General features: G+C 38.6%; 1 pseudogene; it reads right to left on the bottom strand.

Annotated features, from left to right (window-relative positions):
* The window catches only part of LOC149834913 (uncharacterized), a 95,773-nt pseudogene that overhangs the window by 22,770 nt on the left and 49,876 nt on the right, over positions 1-23,127 (bottom strand).

The raw sequence follows: 23,127 nt of genomic DNA, 5'->3' as shown, positions 1-23,127 counted from the left end.
GAAGAATAAAGATTTAGATTATATAAAAGCAAAGCAAAGGCATAGATTCAACCGGACGAAGACGATGTCCCATCACGGTCGCCAAAACTGTGATCATCGCAAAATTCTTCCTCTCGTAATATTTTCTCTCTCTTCCTTCTCTTTTCCTTTCCAACCCCTTATTTCCTCCTTTTTTTGAAGGGAGGAGAATAAAGGACGGAAAGAAAGAGAGAAGAGAAAAGAAAGAAAGAAAGAGAGAAAAGGAACTATTTTGCGCGGTCTCACTTGACCTTTATTTGAAAACATTTAGAAAATTACTCGCCTCCGTTTTGAAAATTTGCGGGAGAAATGGAGAGACGGGATTCGCTCGTCGATACGAGGTTCGACCGTTCCTGCCGCCTTTACCAGGGGTAATCGAACCAAGGATCGAATCTAGGCCTTTTGCTTTGCCTAAATATAATCTAAGAATTTATCCTAAGGATCTAAATGCACAAGGAATCATGCTTGTGCAATGCAAGGATGTATGCTCTTTTGGACGAATGTTTTTGGAAATTTCCAAATATCTTGAGATGAACTTGGTAAAGGAGTGAAGAAATGATTGAATCTAACTTAGAACTTGAGATAGATCAGAGAAATTCCAAGTTTTCGAAGTAAATCAGAGTTTGGAAGGATAGATCTTGACTTTGAAAAAAAGAATAATTTGAAGTTTTGAAAATGAAGTTTCAAAGTCAGAAATGGACTTTGGATTTAATCATGGATTTTAAGAGAAGAAGATGAAGTTTTGAAGTGATATTGAATTTGAATCTTAGAATGGATTTGAGAAGATCAAGTGGCATTTAAGAATGGAAATGGATTTAAGAGATTCAGATTAGATCCGAAAATGGAATTGAAATCTAGAATTGGAATTGGATTCCGGATCCTAAACAGAATGGGATCCGAGATTTGAAATCCAAGATGGACTTGGGTTCTGGATCCTAAAATGGAGTGGATCTGAAACCTGAGATCCAAACGTAGAATCGGATTCTGGATCCTAAGATGGATTTTGGATCTGTAATCTGAGATCCAAGGTGAAGTTGGATTCCAGATCCTAAAAGGGATTTGGATCTGAAGCCTAAGATCCGAAGTAGACTTGGATTCTGGATCCTAAAATGGAATTGGATCTGGAGTCTGAGATCCAAAGTGTGATTGGATTTTGGATCATAAAAGGGATTTGGATTTGAAGTCTAAGATCCAAAGTATAATTGGATTCTGGATCCTAAAATGGAGTGGATCTGAATTCTGAGATCCAAATGTAGAATTGGATTCTAGATCCTAGAATGGATTTGGATTTGTTAAATTCAGAAGATGAATCAAGAACTTTCAAGTTTGAATTGAACTTGAAAAATGAAATTTAGAATTTGAATCTTGAATATACAAATGAATTTCAAAGTCAATTTAGGCTTTGAATTTGAAGTTTGAATATGGAACCAGAAGATGAATCAAAGTTTCAAAGTTAAAATTGAACTTTGAGTTTGATTAGAGTTTTGAATATAAAATGATTTTGGAATTTCAAAGTCAAATTGAACTTTGAAATCTGATTTGAATTTGAATATAAAAATGACTTCGAAATCTCAAAGTTAAATTGAACTTTTGAGATTAAAAAAAAATTGAAATTGAATTTGAAAATGAAAGGATGAATTGGATTCTATAAGAATTGAAGATAGATTGAGGAAGATATTTACATCACTTGGAGTTTTGAAAAAAACGAATTTTGAAGATATGATACAGTTCTATCCTAAATGATGAATGAATTTAAAGAATTTGAAATTGGATTTTGAAAAGCTATTTCATTCTTTGGATGAATTAAAATAAGATTGAAGATATAATACATCCTTGACTATGGTCATTGAATGTATTATATAATAATCTATATTTAGATTCAAGAGAAGAATAAAACACATTTTGTGCTTTTATAGAGTTCAAATGAAATTAACTCTCAATATACCCTGACTATGGCCATTGGTATATATTTTGAGCCAATTTTAAGTTAAACTTTAATAAAAGAAGAAAATATTTGGAAATATGATGATTTTTGAAGAGGATCCAGTATGGATCCAGTGTTATTTTATAAAAGATAAAAATCCTAAGTCTTGTTTACATCCCGACTATGGCCGTTGATGTAAATCATCAACTTAAGATTAATTACCTCCTACGAAATGGTGCACGTGCCATTCGTGTAGCCATTTGTGAGAATTTGAGAAAATAAAGGCAAAAGGTATGAAAATAATGCAATTTATGATATTTACCATGCTCATTTATTCTATCTAAAACAGGAAACATAAATTCTCATTGATGATCTAATTTATTACAAATTTGAAAATTGAAACACAAATCCAAGAAATAGTCTTTTCCACGTATTCCCTGCAAAACAAAGTTATCACAATGCAAAGATAAAAGAAAAGGGAGTAAATTAGGTTGAAAATGCAGACACAAATGGTTATGCCAATTCTAAAAAAATGCCTATGGGCAACCACCCTAAACTAAATATGTCAAACTAAATAAGACTATGAATAAATGGTTGTTTAAGCTAATGAACTCCTATATGAGGAAATACATATGATATACTAAATAAAGAAAAAAAATCACGTTAGTATGAACCGATAGATTGGTGGCAACAAGATATCAATCCAACCTTTATTGATGAAACAACGATTCCTACAGATTGCAGGTGGTGGGTCAGCTTTCTACAAATTATCACCTATAACAGTGATTAAATGATAAGTTGAGATGCCAATGGGCAGCCAACAAGGAAATGGCAGGTGAGCCATGGGTGGAGAGAGGTTGCAGGGATGTTACTGCAATGGTAGCAGTATGATAAGAAATGATGTGCATCAGCTATGCACAGGATATGGCTGTGTCATGAAGTGCATCATAATGTTGGTAATGAAGGTTGCGTGGCATAAACACAAAAGATGCAGAGTGTACCTTTGTACTGCTAAATGCAAGGGCAGAAAGCAGATGGATTTTACCTAAGGTGATGCATATGTTTCAACAGAGAAGAATATATACAGGAGAAGACATGGAAACAGGATGTGTGTTGAATTGAAATTTGGCTTTTGAATCAACAAAGCCTAGATTTTACAGAAAATCAAGGCCTAGTGCTGAGTTAGTAGGACAACCTACTTTAATTCTGCAAGCTAAATATCTTACAGTAGTTTGGGAACCTGATCTTGAATTGATGAGATATCCAGCTTCCCCTCAACAGGTCCCATAACAAAGCAGGAATGATTGCCCAGAACAGATATTCCATATCAACACAGAAAGATGCCACCAGATAAATCGGAAAACCGATTTTCTCTGTAAAAGCGTAATGCTTAGTGGCTTCATACAGTTCTCAAACTTGGTGAAATTGGTGACTGAGAGATGAATGTGTGTCTGGCAATGCTGTGAAGAAAAAGATGTACATGGGGATGTGCTCAAAAGGACCATTTGTGGGAATTGTTCCATACAGACTTGTTGCTAGAAACAGCTACCACTTTAAGGCTATGAATATTTGGCAAGCTCCTTAGGGATTCTCCCAGTTAATTGGTTGTTGTAGGAATACGAGAGGTTTTAATTTTCCCAGTGAAGGAGAAATTGCAGAGGCAGTAAGCACAGGAGATGGCGAGGATGGTGCTGGGGTGTAGCTGCCGGCATATGCAGGGTTGCAGTAGAGGGAATTTGAAAATGGAGCTGGGATGTGGAGTGCTGCTATTGTATGAGCTGCCACTTGTAGCAAGTGGTGGTGTAGACATTTAGGAAAGAAAGGGGTAAGGCATTCCTCTAAGAAGCATTAATTCAGCACAAATGAAAATATTATTTAAAGAATATGATCTATCAACCTAAATTCAGTTATTAACAGCGCAAGAGCATAAATAAGAAGAAACAAGGCTGGCCAAAGAATGCCAAAATATTGATTACTTGTAATTGAAATAGTCTTTGTTTTGAATATCTCGAGGACTGAATGCTTATCCTGCCATTCTTCCATTGCATCTCCTTCAATAATTTCCACCAACTCTTTTAATGGATTCATCTTTGTTGATGATACCACAGTACCACCCTTCTCAGAAAAATAGCCTCCTGAATTGAGATATGTACGGGGATTTGGCAATTGGTGCTTCCTCAAGTATTCTTCATGGCCTTTAGTTATTACACAGACATCCACATTACCACTTCCCAAGTCACTGAAGATACCAGAACAGATTGCCTTACATACGAGCTTTTATACCAGAACGAATTTGGCAATTGGTAATTCCTCTCTGTATCTTGACGCAAACATTGCCATTGCTGCAAGTGACCCAGAACCCATTGTTGCACAGGGAGGGGTGTTAGTTGAATCATGAGGGTATATAGTGTGCAAGTATGGTTTCGTGGCATCAACACTGCCAAGTAACAAAATAGTACTAATATAACCTTGATAACTGAACAAGTGAAATTTTAAAATAGTAAGGGCAGTGACAACCCTGGATTCTGTATCAGCAGTTGCATAGCTATGCAAAACTAGCTGGGAACTAATCATTTCTGTTACGGACTCTCTATCAGCAGCAAAATTTTTCCACTCCACAACAGTATATGTTGGGTGCCATCCATTGCATTTTTTTTTTTAGCGAGAGAGAAACTATATACAATCTACTATTCGAAGTTCTTGCATAGAACCATTACAAAAATCATGGACTTAACAAAGAATCGGAACGTTACCTACTTTGTTTGTACCTTTGATGAGAGTTGAACGCAAAATAACACCAAGCAGTCCAAGATTTATTTGAATCTTTCTTGTTCCAGGAGGATCGATGGACAAATGAAGATGGATCGGCTGTCTTCAATCCAGTCCTGCTGGTGAACTACGATCCCAGATTATTCTGATCTCAGGAAAACGAGGGTCTTGGGACATTTAAAATGAGAAGTTAATAAGATGTGGGGATGTTCGGATAAAACTAAGCAGCGGCGCCGCAGAATGTTATTTGGAGAAGGAAAACACTGATGTTACAAACTTAGCATCTTGATTCGGCTACCATGACAGTCGTCTTCTTGATTCTTGATTCCTGATATTGCAGGGCTTCTGAAGGGAGAAGGGATTCGTGGAAAAGATCGAGGGATGATCAAAGAGGGAGAAGAAGGAGAAGAGAGTCGAAGGGGATTCGAGAAGAATCGGTGGATAGGTGAGTTGTGGATCCGTGAAGGAGAAGAAGGTGGAGGGGTAGAAGACGACCCCTTGCTTTGTCTGTATGCTTCCTTTTTAAAGAAGAAGACGATGGTTCGAGAAATGTTCAGTTGTCGATGTAAGGTAGAAAATGAGAAGTTTGTTTGAAGATCAATGGCAGTGGTAGGAGAAGGCGAGTGTGCGGGAAGAAGCTGTTGGAGATTTTCTAAAATTCCCAGGGGGGGGCTCCTTTTCAGAACTTTTCTTAAAAAATGGTTTAAAAGGAGGTTTTTGGCAAAAATTCCATTTTCAAGTTTTAAAAACTATTTGCTTTTCCTCAAATTTTTTTATTTTCATATTGCTTTTCCATTTTTTTTATATTTTTGTAGTAGAAAACTAAGGTTTTAAAAGAAAACAAAGTTTTAAACACTAAATTTTTGTATTTTTCTGAGGAATATTTACAAAAGTATTTTTCTGAGAATTTTAGATCATTTCGGGGAAATTTCTTCAGAAGAATGGGTTTGGACCCAGGTTTTGAGAAAATGTTCGAGTTTTGACACTCGAATCAAGAAATTCAATGTGATGGATCCAAACGGATGTCGAATGGACTATCCGAGCTATTTAAAGGCTATTTTTGGTATTTTCTATAATTTTAATTTAAAATTTGAACAAGGAGATCCAGATTTGGATCTGGACAATGAATCCAGATCTGAAATCAATTTAATCATATGAAATGGATTTAATTTCAATAAAACTAGAGAAATGAACTGGAATTTAGATTTGAAATGACTCAATTGCTTCAAAAAATGATATTAGGGGCAAAAAGGAAATATTTAAAAGATTTTGAAAAATTTGGGTTGTTCACACGTTCCTACCTCATAAGCACATCAAGTCATGTTCTCTACAAGATCTACAAGTTCAACATCAGGTTTCAGTACTGCGACAAGCAGCACCAGCCACCAAAAGGGTGGACATAATTTCAGCTTTTGATAAGCTAAAAGTATCAGCGGAGCCATTCGAAGTATTTCCTACAGCGGCCAGTAAAATTCCAGGGTTCCCAAAACATTTTCTTAAATCCATCCCAAAAAAAGAAGAAACTTCCAGTCAAAATCCTTTGACTGCTCTGTCCAATATTTCAATTTTTGACTTGGCCAAGAATTCCCGCAAGCATCAGCAATTACTGGATGATCTGCTCAGAAAGATTAAAGTTAATCCCAGTACCACACCCGAAGACATGGCACAAATCTTGAACTCCGCCATGACCAATGCACTGATCACTTTCTCGCGTGAGGACCTTCCAAAGCCTCATTCCTTTCATAATAATGCCTTGTACATTGTCGTTCGAGTCAGAGGAATGACGGTACCACATGTGCTAGTTGATGGAGGCAGTAGCCTCAACATATGTCCTGAAATGACAGCAAAAGCATTAGGGATCATGGACAAAAAATATATTCTGGATCCCATCACTATCTACGGATTTGACAACCATAGTCAAACGGCTAAGGGAAAGATATTTCTGGAAGTGTTCATCAATTACTCAGTGCACTTCGTCTTCTTTCATGTGGTTAATGTGCCACCCACCTACAACCTGCTGCTCGGAAGGACATGGATCCACAATGCGAATGTGATGCCTTCCACCCTGCATCAATGCGTGAAATGGTCAAAAGGTGAAATGATTACAACAGTACTGGGAGAAGACCCAGAAGAAAGGCTCCCGCAGCCCATGATCCCTCGACTATCATTCACGGTGGATATCCCCAACATCAGAGAGAGTAAAGAAATCAATCTCGGAGAAAATCGAGAAATACTCCAGACATTCTCAAAATTGTCTCTGCACACTGTAGCCATGACCCAGTGGAGAGGCCCTCAATTCTTCAAGATCGGAGGCCGGATCAACTATAGTACTATCAAAGATCATCCGTTGTTTCCATTATTCATAAAGGCAAGAAAGGGATTTGATCTACTCCTAAAGCATAGTTATCAACCCTTCAAAGGACTCGGCAAAAATGAAGATGGTCGCATCGAGCCAGTGATCCAGAAGCATCGTCCCCACATAGCAGGACTAGGGTTTTCTGGCGGAAGCTCACTAAAGAAGACTGTTTTTGTCAAAGGGGCACATTGAAGACCATTCATTATTTTCTTACTATTCTTTTCAATAAATGTCTAATTTTTATTAATGTCCTTGATTCATTCAAAATCAATAAAATTTCAAGTTTCTTTGTCTATCTGGATGCCACCTATTTCTCTTCTCTATCTCCTCATTTTCTAATGTCATTTTATGCATGGTTCTCTTCAAATGATTGTTTGACTTATGATAAGCGATTTTATCTGAATCAAATTTCTCATCCAAAATTTCAGAATGACTTCTCGGACAATTAAGAAGCTTGTTCTCTATCCCAAGGCTTTTCAGAAGTCGGCAACAATTCACAGAGTCAAGGCAAGCACTAAAAATAGCAAAGTTACAAAACAATCAGATGATTATGCTGAATTTGAACAGTCTCTTCAGGAATTGCCAGAGTTTGCCTCAGTTCAGAAGCAGGACGAACCATCTCCTCTAGTACAAGATCCGACTGAAGATGTCAATATAGGTTCAGAGGATGATCCCAAGATTCTCCAGATCGGAACCAGTCTGAGTCCGGAAGAGAAGGAAAGGCTTACAAATTTTCTCAAGCAACATGAAGAAGTGTTTTCATGGACATATGAAGATATGCCGGGCTTAGACCCCAAATTGGTCGAACACCGTCTCGTTTTGAAGTCAGATGCTAAGCCAGTTAAGCAGAAACTGAGAAAAATGGATCCCAGAATAGAACAACAAGTCAAGGAAGGACTCGAAGATCTGCTTAAAGCAGGATTCATCCGGACTATTGATTACCCAGATTGGTTAGCCAATATTGTCGTTGTTCCAAAAAAGAGCGGCAAAGTAAGGATTTGCATAGACTTCAGAGACCTCAATAAGGCAACTCCGAAGGATGACTATCCACTTCCAAGCATTGACCTTCTAGTCGACAACACGGCAGGACATGCTATGTTCTCTTTTATGGATGGATATTCCAGCTACAATCAGATTAAGTTGGCCGCCCGCGACCAATCAAAAACTTCCTTCACTACGCCTTGGGGCACCTTCTGCTATACAGTTATGCCTTTCGGGCTCAAAAATGCTGGAGCAACATATCAATGGGCAATGGCCGTTATCTTTTATGATCAGATGCACAAAATTATGGATGTGTATGTTGATGATATCCTCGTGAAATCTAAAGAGGAAAGAAGATCACCTCGAAGCTCTTGACCAAGTGTTTAAGCGACTCATTCTTTACAAGTTAAGGCTTAACCCGCAAAAGTGTGTCTTTGGAGTCGAATCAGGCAAACTGTTGGGTTTTTTGGTCAGCAAAAAGGGAATTGAAGTTGACCCAGCCAAAGCAAAGGCTATCATTGATATGCCGCCCTCGAAGAATCTCAAAGAACTGCGTAGCCTTCAGGGACACATGCAATCAATCCGGCGATTTATTTTCAACTTGGTAATGAGATGCGAGCCTTTTAATCACTTGCTCAGAAAAGGAGTAAAGTTCAAATGGGGACTAGAATGTCAGCAATCGTTCAATCGAATCAAGAAGTATCTTCTCAATCCTCCAATCCTGAAGCCGCCAGAATTGGGAAAACCTCTTTTGTTATATATCTTAGTCAATCAAGTCGCATGCGGCGGATTCTTGGCACAGTACAAAGAAGGCAGCTTGATAGAGCATGTCATTTATTATGTGAGTAAGACTTTCATAGACTATGAAAAGAAATATTCTCACATAGAGAAGACTTGCCTATCTCTGGTGTGGATGTGTCAGAAGCTAAGACACTACCTGTTGGCATCTGAAGTCAAAATTTTGTCCAAACTCAATCCTCTCAAGTACATTTTGGAGCAACCTTTCCTCAGCGGATGAGTCGCCAAATGGCAAGTCTTGCTGATGCAGTATGACCTAGAATATGTCTCGCAGCAATAAATAAAAGGTCAAGCAATCGCAGATCAATTGGCAGATTTTCCTCTGGCAAAAGAGGTGAAAGCCGAAGATGATTTCCCAGACGAGCAAATATGCAATATCCAACAATACCCAGTCTGGAATTTATTTTTCGACGGTTTCAAAAATATGGCCGGAATAGGCATCAGAATCTTGTTAATCACTCCAGAGAAGGAGATGATTCCATTTTCTCTCAAGTTAGATTTTCAATGCACCCACAATATGGTCGAGTATGAAGCCTTGATTCAAGGTATAAAGATTCTACTAGACTTCAATGTCAAGAGAGTGCATGCTTACGGCGACTCATTACTCGTTGTCAATCAAGTCCGAGCCGAATGGCAGGTCAAAGATCAGAAGCTATTTCATTATCAAAAAATCGCTTCAGCTCTTGTCAGCAAGTTTGAAGAATTTCAGCTCTTTCATATCAAGAGAGACTTTAATCAAGTTGCTGATAGTCTACCCAGTTTAGGCTCCATTATGGCATTCAAAAATGGAGAATCTTGTTGCTCTTTCGAAATTGGCAGACTTGACCAACCTGCTTTCCTTTCAACAGAACAAGTACACCAAGCTGAGCAAAAGAAGAAGCCTTGGTATTACAATATCAAAACTTTCATAGAAACTGGTGAATTTCCTCCAAAACTCTCAAAGAAAGAGCAGCGAGCAATCCAGCGTATGTCTACCCGATATTTCATTCTGGCCAATGTCCTCTATCGTTGTAGATTCAATTCGGAGTATTCCAGATGCTTGAACAAAGACGAAGCCAAAGAAGTCGTGCGAGAAGCACACAAAGGCATTTGTGGCGGCCACGTCGGCTACCAAACCCTTGTCAAGCAAATCATCAGAGCAGGTTACTATTGCAAGACTATGCAGCAAGACTGTTACTATTTTGTGAAGAAGTGTGTTCAATGCCAGATACACGCACCTTCTATACATGCTCCGGCAACATATTTACAATTTGTTGTCTCTCCATGGCCGTTCTCTATGTGGGCCTTCGATGTCGTAGGTCCCATCACTCCCTCTGCATCAAATGGTCACAAATACTTCCTTGTCGCGATAGAATATTTCACCAAATGGGTAGAAGCCATCACTCTTCACGTAGTAGAAGGTCGACACATGGTCTCATTTATCCACAAGAGCATCCTTTGCCATTTCGACATCCCACACGACATCATGTCAGATAATGGCAGTCATTTCAAGAATGAAAGAATGAAGATATTCTGCTAAAAATTCAAAATCTATCAACATTTATCCGCTCCATATTATCCTCAAGAGAATGGTCAGGCCGAGGCCACCAACAAGATCTTAATTCGTATCTTGGAGCTGTTATCGTCGCAAGATTTTTCCCGTCTTCCCTTCCTTGCGGAAGAGAGAGAGGAATGCTTTCGCAAGTCAAACTTGACCGGATTTTGGAAATTGTTTTGAAATACTCGCCTCCGTTTTGAAAATCGCGAGAAAATCCATGGGATGGGGCTCGACCGTTCCTGCCGCCTTTAACAGGGGTAATCGAACCAAGGGCCAAAATTGTGCTTGACTTAGTTAAATCATCAAAATCGTGTTCTATCCTAAATGCACAAAGAATTCAGGCATGTGCTATGAGATTTTGGAAAATGTAAGTTGGAAAACATGATGTATGCTCAAAAAACCTTTGGAGTTGAAAAACATTTCTCAGGAAAAAGGTGAGAGTCAATTTCTCAGGAAACTCAGATGAAAAGGGTTTTTGAAATCACGAGAAAGTTCATAAAGATGTGGGAAAATCATGAATGGTTGAAAATCCTGGGAAAATAGAAGTGATTCTTGAGAAAAAGGTGAACATTTGAAAAGGGAAACACTTCTCAGGAAAACTCGGACTTTGAGAACTTTCTTAGGAAAATGATGGAAAATTTATAGGAAAACTCATTGGAGAAGAAAACTGAACTTGGGAAATTGAAATCCTGGGAATCTTACATTTGAAATACTTGGAAATCGATTTTGATCTTTGAGAAAGGTGAGAGACTTCTTTTGAAAATCTTGAGAAAATAACCTTTTCCATGGAAAACTGTGGAAAACTTGACTTGGGAAAAACCGATTTTGAAAATTTCTCAGAGCTTCTGGAGAAATCGATTTCTTGAGAATGAAATTTTCTTAAGAAAATCATGAGAAAACCAATGATTTCATGATGCAAATGATATGAGTGAATGAATCCACTTTGGAAGATTTTCTAAGGAATTTGTCGAAAAAATGTGTATTAAGTCAAAATAAATCCTTCACATATTCTGACTGTGGCCATGAACATGTTCATAACTTAATTGATTTAATGCACAATACTTTGAAAATATTAGAAATATGATATGCATTTTAAGATAGCCTAAGAGTGTAGGCTCAATGTGACTAGTAGAAAGATGATGGATCTGGGTCTCGTCCATATTCCGACTAGGACCGTAAATATGGATTCCACCGAGTTCATCAACTCCCTAAGAGTTGGTGCGCTTGCCATTCGTGTACATCCATAGTGCTTTTGAAATAATGTGCATGAATCACATAGATAGAATATTGCATGAATTCAAACTATATGATATGCATCCTAGTCTAAGCAGGAAATTAAAATTTTTATACCAAAATTTATATTATTACATCACTAAATAAATGAAATAAAAGAAATTGCAGACTTCAGCTCCTTCTTTTGAATGTCTCTACCAAATCTAGAAATGGGGTTAGCTCAAATATGTGAGTTTTTCCAAGATGTTCCAATAATATTATGAAATTATTGGACTTAATTGGATATAAACTCTATTCTCATACTTCCTTGATATTTGAAATGGTGAAAATGCAAGAAATTCAGTAGAAAATAGTTTGAAATTCGAAATGGTGGTCAAAATGACCAAAATACCCCTAATTATAAAGTTATACCTTTAAAATCAGGGTTTTTTGAAGGAAAACTTGGTAAAATTGAGATTTCGAAATTCAAATTGAATCAAATGATGATGAAATTCAGTATGAGGCATGATGACATGCTGCTAAACACATTAGCACTGTAAAATCAGAACTTGACATTTTATCATTCATCAAAATAATGAATTTCGCTTGTTTTTTGCTTGGATCCGGGTCCCGCGGGGCCCTGTTTTGATGATATAGCTAAATCAAGCCTCAAATGAATTCCAAATTACACCAAATTCGGTATGAAGCATCTACCTACTCTGATAAACAGCCTAGAATGCTAAAAATCACGAAATTATATGATTTGAATGCTAAACTTTAAAGAAATTCCTAAAATGGACGAATTTCGCCTATGGACCAAAACCAAATACATTGCTTAATATGATAATGCAAAAATTACACCATAAAAACTTTTGATATTTTGCAAACTGCTAAAGGACCCGAAATGGAACACTTTTGGTTTTTACAGCCTCAGGATTTGAACTATGATGAGTTCGGTACCGGGCATTTGGTTCTGTCGGAGGCAAAATCGACCTAATCTAATATAAAATGCTAACAAAATAAAAAACAGCCATGGAAATTTCTGATATTTAACAGAGCTACTCATGACATTTACAGGGACAACTTTCATGTTTATGACTTAGGCATTTGATCAACATAAACACTGATAAAAATATAACTTTTCATGCCTAAATTAATAGAACAGACAAATGTGACAAAACAGAGGACTGATAAGAAAAATCCGAAACAGGTACCACCACTATTCTACAAATCACAAGCTTTCCGATGCAAACATAGGACATCTCGAACATAACATTCACTTTTTACAGATTTGGATTTGGAGCAATACCCAAAGAGAACCCATCCCCTTAAGTCGATCCAAAGTCTTAGAGGCCCAAATCAGGCTCTGACACGTGTCCCGAACTCTCGGATTTTTGTCAGATGCTAAAAAAATCATAAAAATCTGAGAAAATCAGGTTAACAACTAGACATCCTCTCGAGCTCAGAACATCTTTTGGATAAAAAATAAGATCTCCCATGAGGGATATCTCGATTTTACAATTCAGAAATGAGTTTTTAAAACGCATCCCGGGTAACAAAACCTGACTTACCATTTGGAATGTTTACCATGGTAAACAAATTCAAATGCTTCCGAATTTTTGGCACATTTCTAGGGATATCTAAAGGCGCATTCCATGATTTGTTTGGATTTTTTAACAAAATTTAAAAGCATGAATTGACGTGTGGACTGACTGACAAAAACAGAGAGTTACTGAGACTGAGCAGAATTGAAATAAATTCTAAATTAAACCTAATTAACTCATGAAACATGCTAAATTGACGAAATGAAATGCAAATTAAATTTAGCTAAATGCATGAATGCTAAAAATCATCAAGGAATTATAATTATATATTTTTATATTTGTCATTTTATGAGAATAGCTCAATCCATTCCTCGGATGAGCTCTTTCTTCAAACGACACATGAATCAAATCATGATATTATAAAATCAAGAGAAAAAGGGGTGTACCTTGATTCATTATGCAGATTTGAAACTCTTGAAAGGGACGGCTACCAATGGCTTTGTTCGTCCTTCGATCCGGGCTTCGGATGATTCACCAAGATCGACCCATGCTTGAATCAAATTGGCCACTGCACGAGCAATGTAGGTACTTCACTGCACCTGCTCCACTGAGCCCAAGGGGGGCGTGAATTCTAAGGAACACAATTGAGTTCTAAAAGGGATCTAGGCTGAAGTTCAAAATCAAAATTGGAGTCTAAAATTGGAGTCCTCTAGGCTGGGCGTGAGCCCTTGTATTTGTAGATTTTTTTTGAAAATTTTGAATTTCAAACAGGCTCAATCTAAGCCCTCCATCTGGCGCAATCTCAGGGGGTGCTATTTTGATTTTTTGAGAAAATAAAACGGGAAATTTGTGGGTGAGACACCTAAGCAGAATTTGAAAATTTTCAAAATTGGGGTTTGCTTGATTTTCTCTGCAGGAGGCTCCCAAATTGCGCCACCTCAGGGGGTGCTCTCTTGGAGTTTGAAATTCAAACTTTGCTTTTCTGAAGCTTCTCAAATGGCGCCACCTCAGGGGCTACTTTTATTAAAAGATATAAAATAAATATCAAAATCGAGCCAAGTGGGGTTCTGGAATGGCGCCACCTCAAAGAGGTTCTGAGGTGTAAAGTTGGAAACAGTAGGAGCATGCCATGTGGCGCCACCTCTGGAAGCTCTTGACACATATCAGAAGTAGAGGAATGGAAGAAGCAGACTGTGCCACCTTAGAGGAGTTCAAATTTCTACTTTTCTGCAGGAAAGGAGAGGCTGACATGTGGCAGTTCAGGATGATCCTTGGTTTTGACAAGTGTCAGCTGTCTGGAGGAGCCTTCTCAAATAGCGCCACCTCAGAGGGGGATTTGAATTTCAAATGGAGGTTGGCCCTGGAGGAATTGAGGGTGGACATGTGGCGCCACCTCAGGGTGGCTCCTACAATGCCATGTGGCAGTTGGGAGGAGCAAAGAACATGTGGCGCCCTCATAGACAAAGTAGGAAAAGCAGAATTCAGGATTTGCGCCACCTAGGTCTTGTCTGAAGATCTTTGAATGGTTGCTTTTTCTGATGAAGGCCAAGAATGACATGTGTCTTCTACTTTTTCTGAAGGAAGCTAGAAATGACATGTGTCATCTACTTTTCTGAGAAAAAGTAGGGGAAGACATGTGTCATCCTGCTTTTTCTGAAAGCAGCAGAGATTGACACGTGGCAGGGGGAAGAGAAGGAGGTCTAAGCCATGTCGCGCCATCTCAGACAAAATAGAAAAGGTGAAGTTCAGGATTTTCGCCCCCTCTGGAAGGATTTGAATATTTGAATTCCAGTTTTTTCTGAAGAGAGGAAGAAATGACATGTGGCATTTGCTTTTTCTGAGAAGAGCAGAGAATGACATGTGTCACCTGCTGCAGGAGAGAATATCTCAGAGTGCGCCACCTCAGAAGGAGACAACTCTACCTTTTCTAGAGGAAGCTAAGAGTGACACGTGTCTCCTACTTTTCTGAGAAAAGTAGGGAGAGACATATCTCAATCTACTTTTCTGAAGGAGGAAGAAGTTGACACGTGTCCTCTGCAGGAGACACACTTCAAATGGCGCCACCTCAGAGGAGACAAGCCTCACTTTTCTGGACAGGACAACACATGACACTTGGCATCTCAGGGTGATCTTTGGAATGACACATGGCGCAGGGTGGAGATGGTGGATACTGACAGATGGCATGGAATGAAGAGGATGTTTAATGACATGTGGCGGCTTCTTAAGGTAGCCCCACACTGACATTTGGCAGATAAATGGGAGGAGAGAGAAAAGACAAATGGCGCCAATCCAGGGAAGAAGGCTCCTATATTTTTGGGTTTTTCAAAATTCAGATTTTTCAAAAGAAAAGCCTATGTGACACCACCTCAGTGTGAGTCCCACATTGCTTCTTTATTGAAATAAGGACAAGGCAACAACCTCTTTTTGGAATTTTCATAAAATCTGGACTAATTGGTAAAACAGAAATTTTTGGAAAGAGTTGGCCCCTGTAGGGCAATTTTGTAAAAGAATGATAGTTGAAATAGCTGACAAAAGGGCAAAATCTGAGGTGAAGTGGCTGAAATCCATATTGAAAACTATCCATATTGTTTTCTTGAGAAACTATTTTGAAATTTAGAGTTCTGGGGGTAAAATGGGAAGAATTGATAATTTTGAAGACCCAGGGTTTTGAAATCATTTTTGAAAAGAGTTGAAACTCGAATCTGGATTGAAAATTTTGAAATGGAGAGTTCTGGACCTCGAAATGACATGCTGTGCAGTGCAGTGATATGGAATGCCCATGCAATGATATGCAATGCCATGTCTTATGCAATAGAATCTTGAACCAAGACTTGGAGATGCCTGTCTCCTGTCAGGAATAAATTTTTGAACATCTGAGCTAAAAATAGAGAAATTTTGAGAGTTCCAGATGAAATTTGGACTTTTGCAAGGTCCGGGCTCAGAAAATGACCATTTTGCCCTCCGGCGATTTCAAAGGCTGGATGTTGATGCTTGGTGGAAATGTCGGGGAGGTGAGTGAAAATTTGGGGTGTTTACAGATGCCCGTCTTTGCTACTAAGTCGGCTCGTGGTCGAGCTTAGTGGCAAAGAAAAACACACCAAATTTGGGCTATATCTAAAAAAATGCCCCAGTTAGAAGGATCTGACTGGGTGTGAGGAAACTAGCCCGAGGAAGATGGTAGATATGAAATAGAGAATGAAGAGGAAAGATTCACTTTGTGAGAGTGAAATTTAGGTTTTTGCCCTTATCTTGGATGGGACAGAAATACCTCGCATGGAACAAAGCTCAGGTTTTAACCCTTGACCTGATTGAGGAATGAAATATCTCATAAAATGAGACTCAGGTTTGTACCCTTAACCTGATCGGGCGGAAAATGAAATACCTCTTTGATTGAGGCTCAGGTTTATACCCTTATCCTGATCGGGCGAAAAATGGAATACCTCATCAAAGGAGGATCATGTTTATGCCCTTATCCTGATCGGGCGGAAAATGAAATACCTCATCAAAGGAGGATCAGGTTTATGCCCTTATCCTGATCGGGCAGAAAATGAAATACCTCTTTGAATGAGGCTCAGGTTTGTACCCTTATCTTGATCGGGCGAAAAATGGAATACCTCTTTGAATAAGGCTCAGGTTTGTACCCTTATCCTGATCGGGCGGAAAATGGAATACCTCTTTGAATGAGGCTCAGGTTTGTACCCTTATCCTGATCGGGCGGAAAATGAAATACCTCTTTGAGTGAGGCTCAGGTTTATACCCTTATCCTGATCGGGCGGATGGAATATCTCATCGAAATGAGACTCAGGTTTGTACCCTTATCCTGATTGGGCGGAAAATGGAATATTGGAAGGTGAATAAGATAACTTTTCTTGAAGATGAATGAGGCGATGGAAATGAAATTGTAAGAGGCAATTTTGGAAAATGATCAAGACAATCTGGTGAATTTTTCATCATTGTGAAATATGAATAAGGTAAGGAGTAAGACGACTCTTTCGACAACGCAAAAGATGGATATGACAATCTTTTGACGAGAATGAGGTAACTCTTTCGGCATCGCGAAAGACAGACAAGGCAAACTCTTTCAGGGAAGAGTAAGGCTACTCTTTTGACAATGCAAAAGATGAATAAGGCAAACTTTCCAATGAAGAATAAGGCAACTCTTTCGACAACGCGAAAGATGAACGCAGGCGATCCAAAGAAAAAGGCGATTTTTTTATAACGCGAAAGATGATAAAGGTAGTCCAAAGGAACAAGGCGATTCTTTCGACAACGCAAAAGATGATAAAGGTAATCCAAAGGAATAAGGCGAGTCTTTCGACACCGCGAAAGATGATAAGGCAATCCAAAGGAACAAGGCGATTCTTTCAACAATGCGAAAGATGATAAAGGCAATCCAAAGGAATATGGCGATTCTTTCGACAACGTGAAAGATGACAAAGGCAGTCCAAAAGAATAAGGCGATTCTTTCGACAATGCGAAAGATGACAAAGGCAATCCAAAGGAATAAGGCGATTCTTTCGACAATGCGAAAGATGATAAAGGCAATCCAAAGGAATAAGGCGATTCTTTCGACAATGCAAAAGATGACAAAGGTAATCCAAAGGAACAAGGCGATTCTTTCGACAATGCGAAAGATGACAAAAGGCAATCCAAAGGAACAAGGCGATTCTTTCGACAACGCGAAAGATGACAAAGGTAATCCAAAGGAACAAGGCGATTCTTTCGACAACACGAAAGATGACAAGGCAATCCAAAGGAATAAGGCGATTCTTTTGACAACACGAAAGATGATAAAGGCAATCCATTCAGAGAGAAGGCTAATCTTTCAACAACGTGAAAGATGATAAAGGTAATCCAAAGGAATAAGGCGATTCTTTCGACAACACGAAAGATGATAAGGCGGTCCAAAGGAATAAGGCGATTCTTTCGACAACGCGAAAGATGATAAAGGCAATCCATTCGGAGAGAAGGCTAATCTTTCAACAACGTGAAAGATGATAAAGGCAATCCTTTCGGAGAGAAGGCTAATCTTTCAACAACGTGAAAGATGATAAAGGCTATCCTTTCGGAGATAAGGCTAATCTTTCAACAATGTGAAAGGCGACAAAGGAAAATCTCTCGAAGGGGTCAAGATACATCAATATGGACATCAAGCTCTCACTTAACGTCAGGATAGCTAGAAAATATTGTCAAAATGTTGAAAATTTTGTTGATTCAAAGTAATTGAAAATGATGCTCATTGTTGTGAAAATATTCCTTCTTTTCTACCTGAAGTATTACCTCCAAACAAGATTGACTTCATAGAATCAAGATTTGAAATCCAAATTGCTTGCGATTGACCTTCTTTAAAGAAGTTATCAATTTCCTTGATATGAACAGGAAAGTGAAAATTTAATATTATGAAAGCAATTGATGAAAGAATATTGATAATAGAATTTCACAAATTTAAAGAAGATCTTTGATAGATTTGGCAGTTTGATATCCTGGGAGCTTCTCTCATGATAATCTTTCTGCACTCTTTCAGGCTTCGAGGGAATTTATTACATCATCCTTTATTTTGGATAGATGTCCTGACTTTTCTCTCTTTCTTTTTCCTCTCTTGCTCTATTTTTGGAAAGGTACGTTACAAACTCCTTCAACTTGGAGATGTTTCGATCCTTCTTTGACGATATTGGCTCATGGGTTAGAGATATTTGGATGATAGCTGAAATTAAATATCTTTTAGGGATTGTCGGTAGGTTCATCGCATCTGCCTTCATCTCGACAGTGCTTTGGACTTTCCCTGGAAGGATCCGTCACAAACTCCGTCATCTTGGAGATGTTTCAAATCTTCTTTAGCCCCGGGGGTCTACTCGCTTAATTCGCCTTCATCTTGACGACAAGTGAGAGATCCCTTTTGCGGATCTTTAATTGCAGCTTAGGTGATTTTAAGGAGACAGGGCTTGGATGAATTCTCTCTTTTCTAGCGCTCAGGATATTTTCACTGCCTCATTTTCACAAGAATGGTCTTTAAAAATGTGCCATTGACTGCGATCAATATCAATCATCTATGACTTTGCAAAAACATTGAATCTTCTTTTCTGGCCATATCGAGGATTTATCCTTCATCCTTTTGGTTGGCCAATAAAAAGAATTTGGATTTTGAATCCTTCTTCACAAAAGTTTTGCCTTTTTGGAAGTAATACTGAAGGTAAACTGAGGTAAAAATTTGTGCAATAAAATTCTGAAATCAACAGGTAATTGATTGACAAATTGACAAAGTGTTCTTGAAATCCTTAGTAGAAGAGATCGCTTGACATACGAGTTGACACATCCCTGATGATGGTACTTAATTTCGAAGGTAAATCCAATACGAAGTTGGAATTTTGAAGGTAAGCCTGGCATGATGCTGGATTTTGAAGGTAAGCCTAACTCAAAAGTTGGTTTTGAAAGACCATCTGAATCAGGACTCAGGTTTTACAAGGAAAGCTGGAAGATTCGAGTCGAAACTCGAGCCTTTGAAGGAAAACTAGGAAGTTTGGTTTCTAAGGAGATAAAGTTTGGGTCGAAACCCAAATCTTCAAAGGAAAAACTAGGCCAATTCAGATTTTTGAGTCGAAACTCAAATATTCAGAGGAAAGTGGGAAAGTTCGAGTCGGGGCTCGAATCTCAAAGAAAAACTAAGAAGTTCAGATTTTGAAGGAAAGAAAACTTAAGTTAAAACTCAAATTTTCGAAGGAAAGCAGGAAAGTTCGAGTCAGGGCTCGAATCTCGAAAGGTAACTGGAAAGTTTAGGTCTTGAAGGAAAGAAAACTTGAATTAAAACTCAAATCTTCGAAGGAAAGCTGGGAAGTTCGAGTCAGGGCTCGAATCTCAAAGGAAAATCTTTAATCAGAAAATTGAATTTTTGAAAATCGATAGTCCGAGATCTGAGATTGAAAGTTTTGAGAATGGCCAGTTCGCGGACTAGATTATTTGACTTGCAATGAAAAAGACCATCATATTCAGATGTATGTGGTTTGATTTTCAGGATTAACCCCTTATCCTGAACGGGGATATGAATAGAAATTGGAAAATCATGGAAAATGATTCAGGTTTATCCCTTAACATGAAGGGGAAAAAAATGGATGCAGATTTAATGCAAAATGAAATGCAAATGCACATGAAATGTAAATGAATGCAAAATTAATGCAAGTGGGTGCATATACATGCAAAATGAGAGATTGGTTTATCCTTCCTGCATACAGGATGTTTTGAGGTAAAGATAGATTTTTCAAAAAAAATGCCCCAGTGTAACTAGGGAGGAAAATTTTGAATACAAAGAAGGATAATCGAGGAATAAGGTGATAGGCTTTTTGATTGACAAACGTCCTCAAGATCGTTCCTCACAAGAGACATAGTTGTGAAAAGGAAAGAGACGCAAATAAAATGGTGCCAAACTATTGGCAAATTTAATAATTTTATTGATGCTTAAAAATCAAGGAAAGAAAACAGAATTATGTTTTCCCTTTGAAATGATAAAAGCAAAATGAGAAGTGAGAAAGTGTTTGCACATGGGATCTTTAAAATGAAAAGAGAATGTTATTTTGAAAGTGAGAAATCATTTTGGGAAGGAAATCAACTGTAAGGTTGATTTTGAAGAATGATCAGCGTGAGAGCTGATCTTTGAAAGGGGAATCAACATGAGGGTTGATTTTGAAGAGAGATCATCATGAGGGTTGATTTTGAAAATGAATTGGTTTAACAATAATTTTGGAAAGAAAATCAACACAAGGGTTGATTTTAAAGATAATGGTTCGAAACCAATTTAAGAAAAGAAGATCACCGCGATGGTTGAAAAAGATTGGACTGAAATATTAAATTTTTGGGTGATCATAACGAAGATGTTTGTAGAAAATTTTCAAAAATTTCACGATTTTTGAAAAACCCTCATAGGTAATTTCATTTCTCTCATAAATTGCCCCTTGTCTTGAAAAGGATGGGCAAAGAAGATTCTTCAAAACGAAAACAGGTGCCCTAATGGGGCAAAAGAAAGAAGTATTATATGAAGAAAATTGACATTTTATTGATAAGCAGAACTGATAACAAAAAGACGGCATATTTATAAGCATTCGACCAAAAGGTTGCAAAAACTGGGCGGACTTGCCCCTACGAGGTGACTAGCAAAACGAAAGGAAGAAATCAGGAAACTTTAACATCGTCAATTTTTTGAATGATCTGGGAAAGGCTTGGTCAGGATGGCCAGTTCGTCTTCTTCTTCAGCTTCAGCGAGGAGGCTCTTGTCAATGCAATCCTGAACAATATTTTTGAAGACAAAACAATGATCAATGTCATGCCCCACTGCCTGATGAAATTTACAAAACTGATTCTTGAACCTTCCCATGATGGTGGGAGGAGTTGTGGCCTTTGGGAGCTTCACTAATCCCTTAGTCAGCATGAATTCAAGGGCTTCTTCGAGTGTTTATTTGAGAGGAGTGAACACACAATCATTATTTCAACCTTCACGCTTTATCTTTTCCTTTTGTGGAAAGTTGGGCTGAGATAGCTTGTTGTTCTGTCTTTCCTCTCGATCTGCATGGTTGCCCTTACTACCTTTGTTATCATTGAGGCTGATGTTGGCGGAGGAGGTGAAATTTGCCTTTTTCTTTGGATCTAGATTGTTTTTAACGAGGGTGATACCATCGTAGACACCGTTCTCCAACCCCATCTCGAGCCACTCGGCTCGTTCAGTAAGCTCTATGAAAGACTTGGAAGGCGAGGTGGAGATAAGACTTCTCAAAGGTTGTGAGAAGTTGTTCAGGATCAGCGATAAAGCATGCCTCTCTGATATAGGATCCCTCATTTTGTTGTAGGTCTCTCTCCATCTGCGGATGAAGTCCCTTGCCTTTTCATTTTCATTCTGCCTTAGATTGCAGAGATGGCTCAATGTTGGGAGCGCTTCAGCATTGAACAAAAATCGCTCAATGAATAGGTTGACCACCTTATCGAATTCTCGCAACTCGATTGGATTGATATGCTCAGAGTAGCACTTGGCGGCAGTGCCTTCTAGGCTACGAGGAAAACAGAGAAATAGGGCCCTATTGTCTCTCTTGAATTTGGAGCATTCGGCGAAGAACATGGCGAGGTGGGCTTTGGGATCACCAGAACCATCGAATTTGATGAACTTGCGAGGAAGGTTCTCCAGATCTTCATCCCCTTCGAGGCCATCATAGAAGTCCTCGCTAGTGAAGACTTTCTTGCCTTTATCCTGAACCTGTAGATCTTTGACTATCTTGGCCAATTCTTTTAACTGTGCTTGAAGCGGTTTTTCTATTGCTTGGCCCTTTGGTTTGCGAGTTGCTCCATGAATGATCTCGCATTCTTCCTCGGTATCATCTGCTGATTCTTCTTCGTCCGAAGTATCTTGAACATGCTTCTTGGTTGATTTATTGGCCACACGATCTCTAATTTTTTGACTAAATGGATTTTTGTCTGAGCTGGTGCCAGCCTGCTCACTCATCATCCTCTTCATCATTTTCTGAAACATCGCGTATATCTGAGGATCTATGCCATCATCCTCTTGCTGCTGTTCTTGACTTCTGACGGGTCGCGGGGAGCCCATCTCTTCTTCTGAGGCTGAGGAGTACTGTGGTGATGTGGTTCTTCTTCCTGACCTTGTTCGAACCATCAAATGCTGTGGATGCTCTCTGCAGGATAAAGTCTTGATTATCCTTTGAGGGAATTTTGGATTGGGAGGAAAATGATTATTGACGATATGGTAAACAATTGGAAGAATATCCCATTACTGGGGATGGAGTCACCGCTGAAATCATGACAATTGTGTTGTCATTCTTTGTAAGAGAAATAACAACAGAAAATGTGCCTTGTTACCTAGGCGAGGTCGTCAACCACGAGGAAAAACACCATTTTGAAGGAAAGAGATATCTCTTGGAAAACAATCCGTAAACGGATTTAGAATAAGGAGAAGGCAAGTAGGTAAACAATTTCCACCACAATAGTCAAGGTATGC

Source organism: Nuphar pumila, chromosome 6, assembly GCF_984573655.1.
Source record: "Nuphar pumila chromosome 6, dmNupPumi1.hap1.1, whole genome shotgun sequence".
Classification (NCBI taxonomy): Eukaryota; Viridiplantae; Streptophyta; class Magnoliopsida; order Nymphaeales; family Nymphaeaceae; genus Nuphar; species Nuphar pumila.
This window is presented reverse-complemented; position numbering and strand designations above follow the sequence as displayed.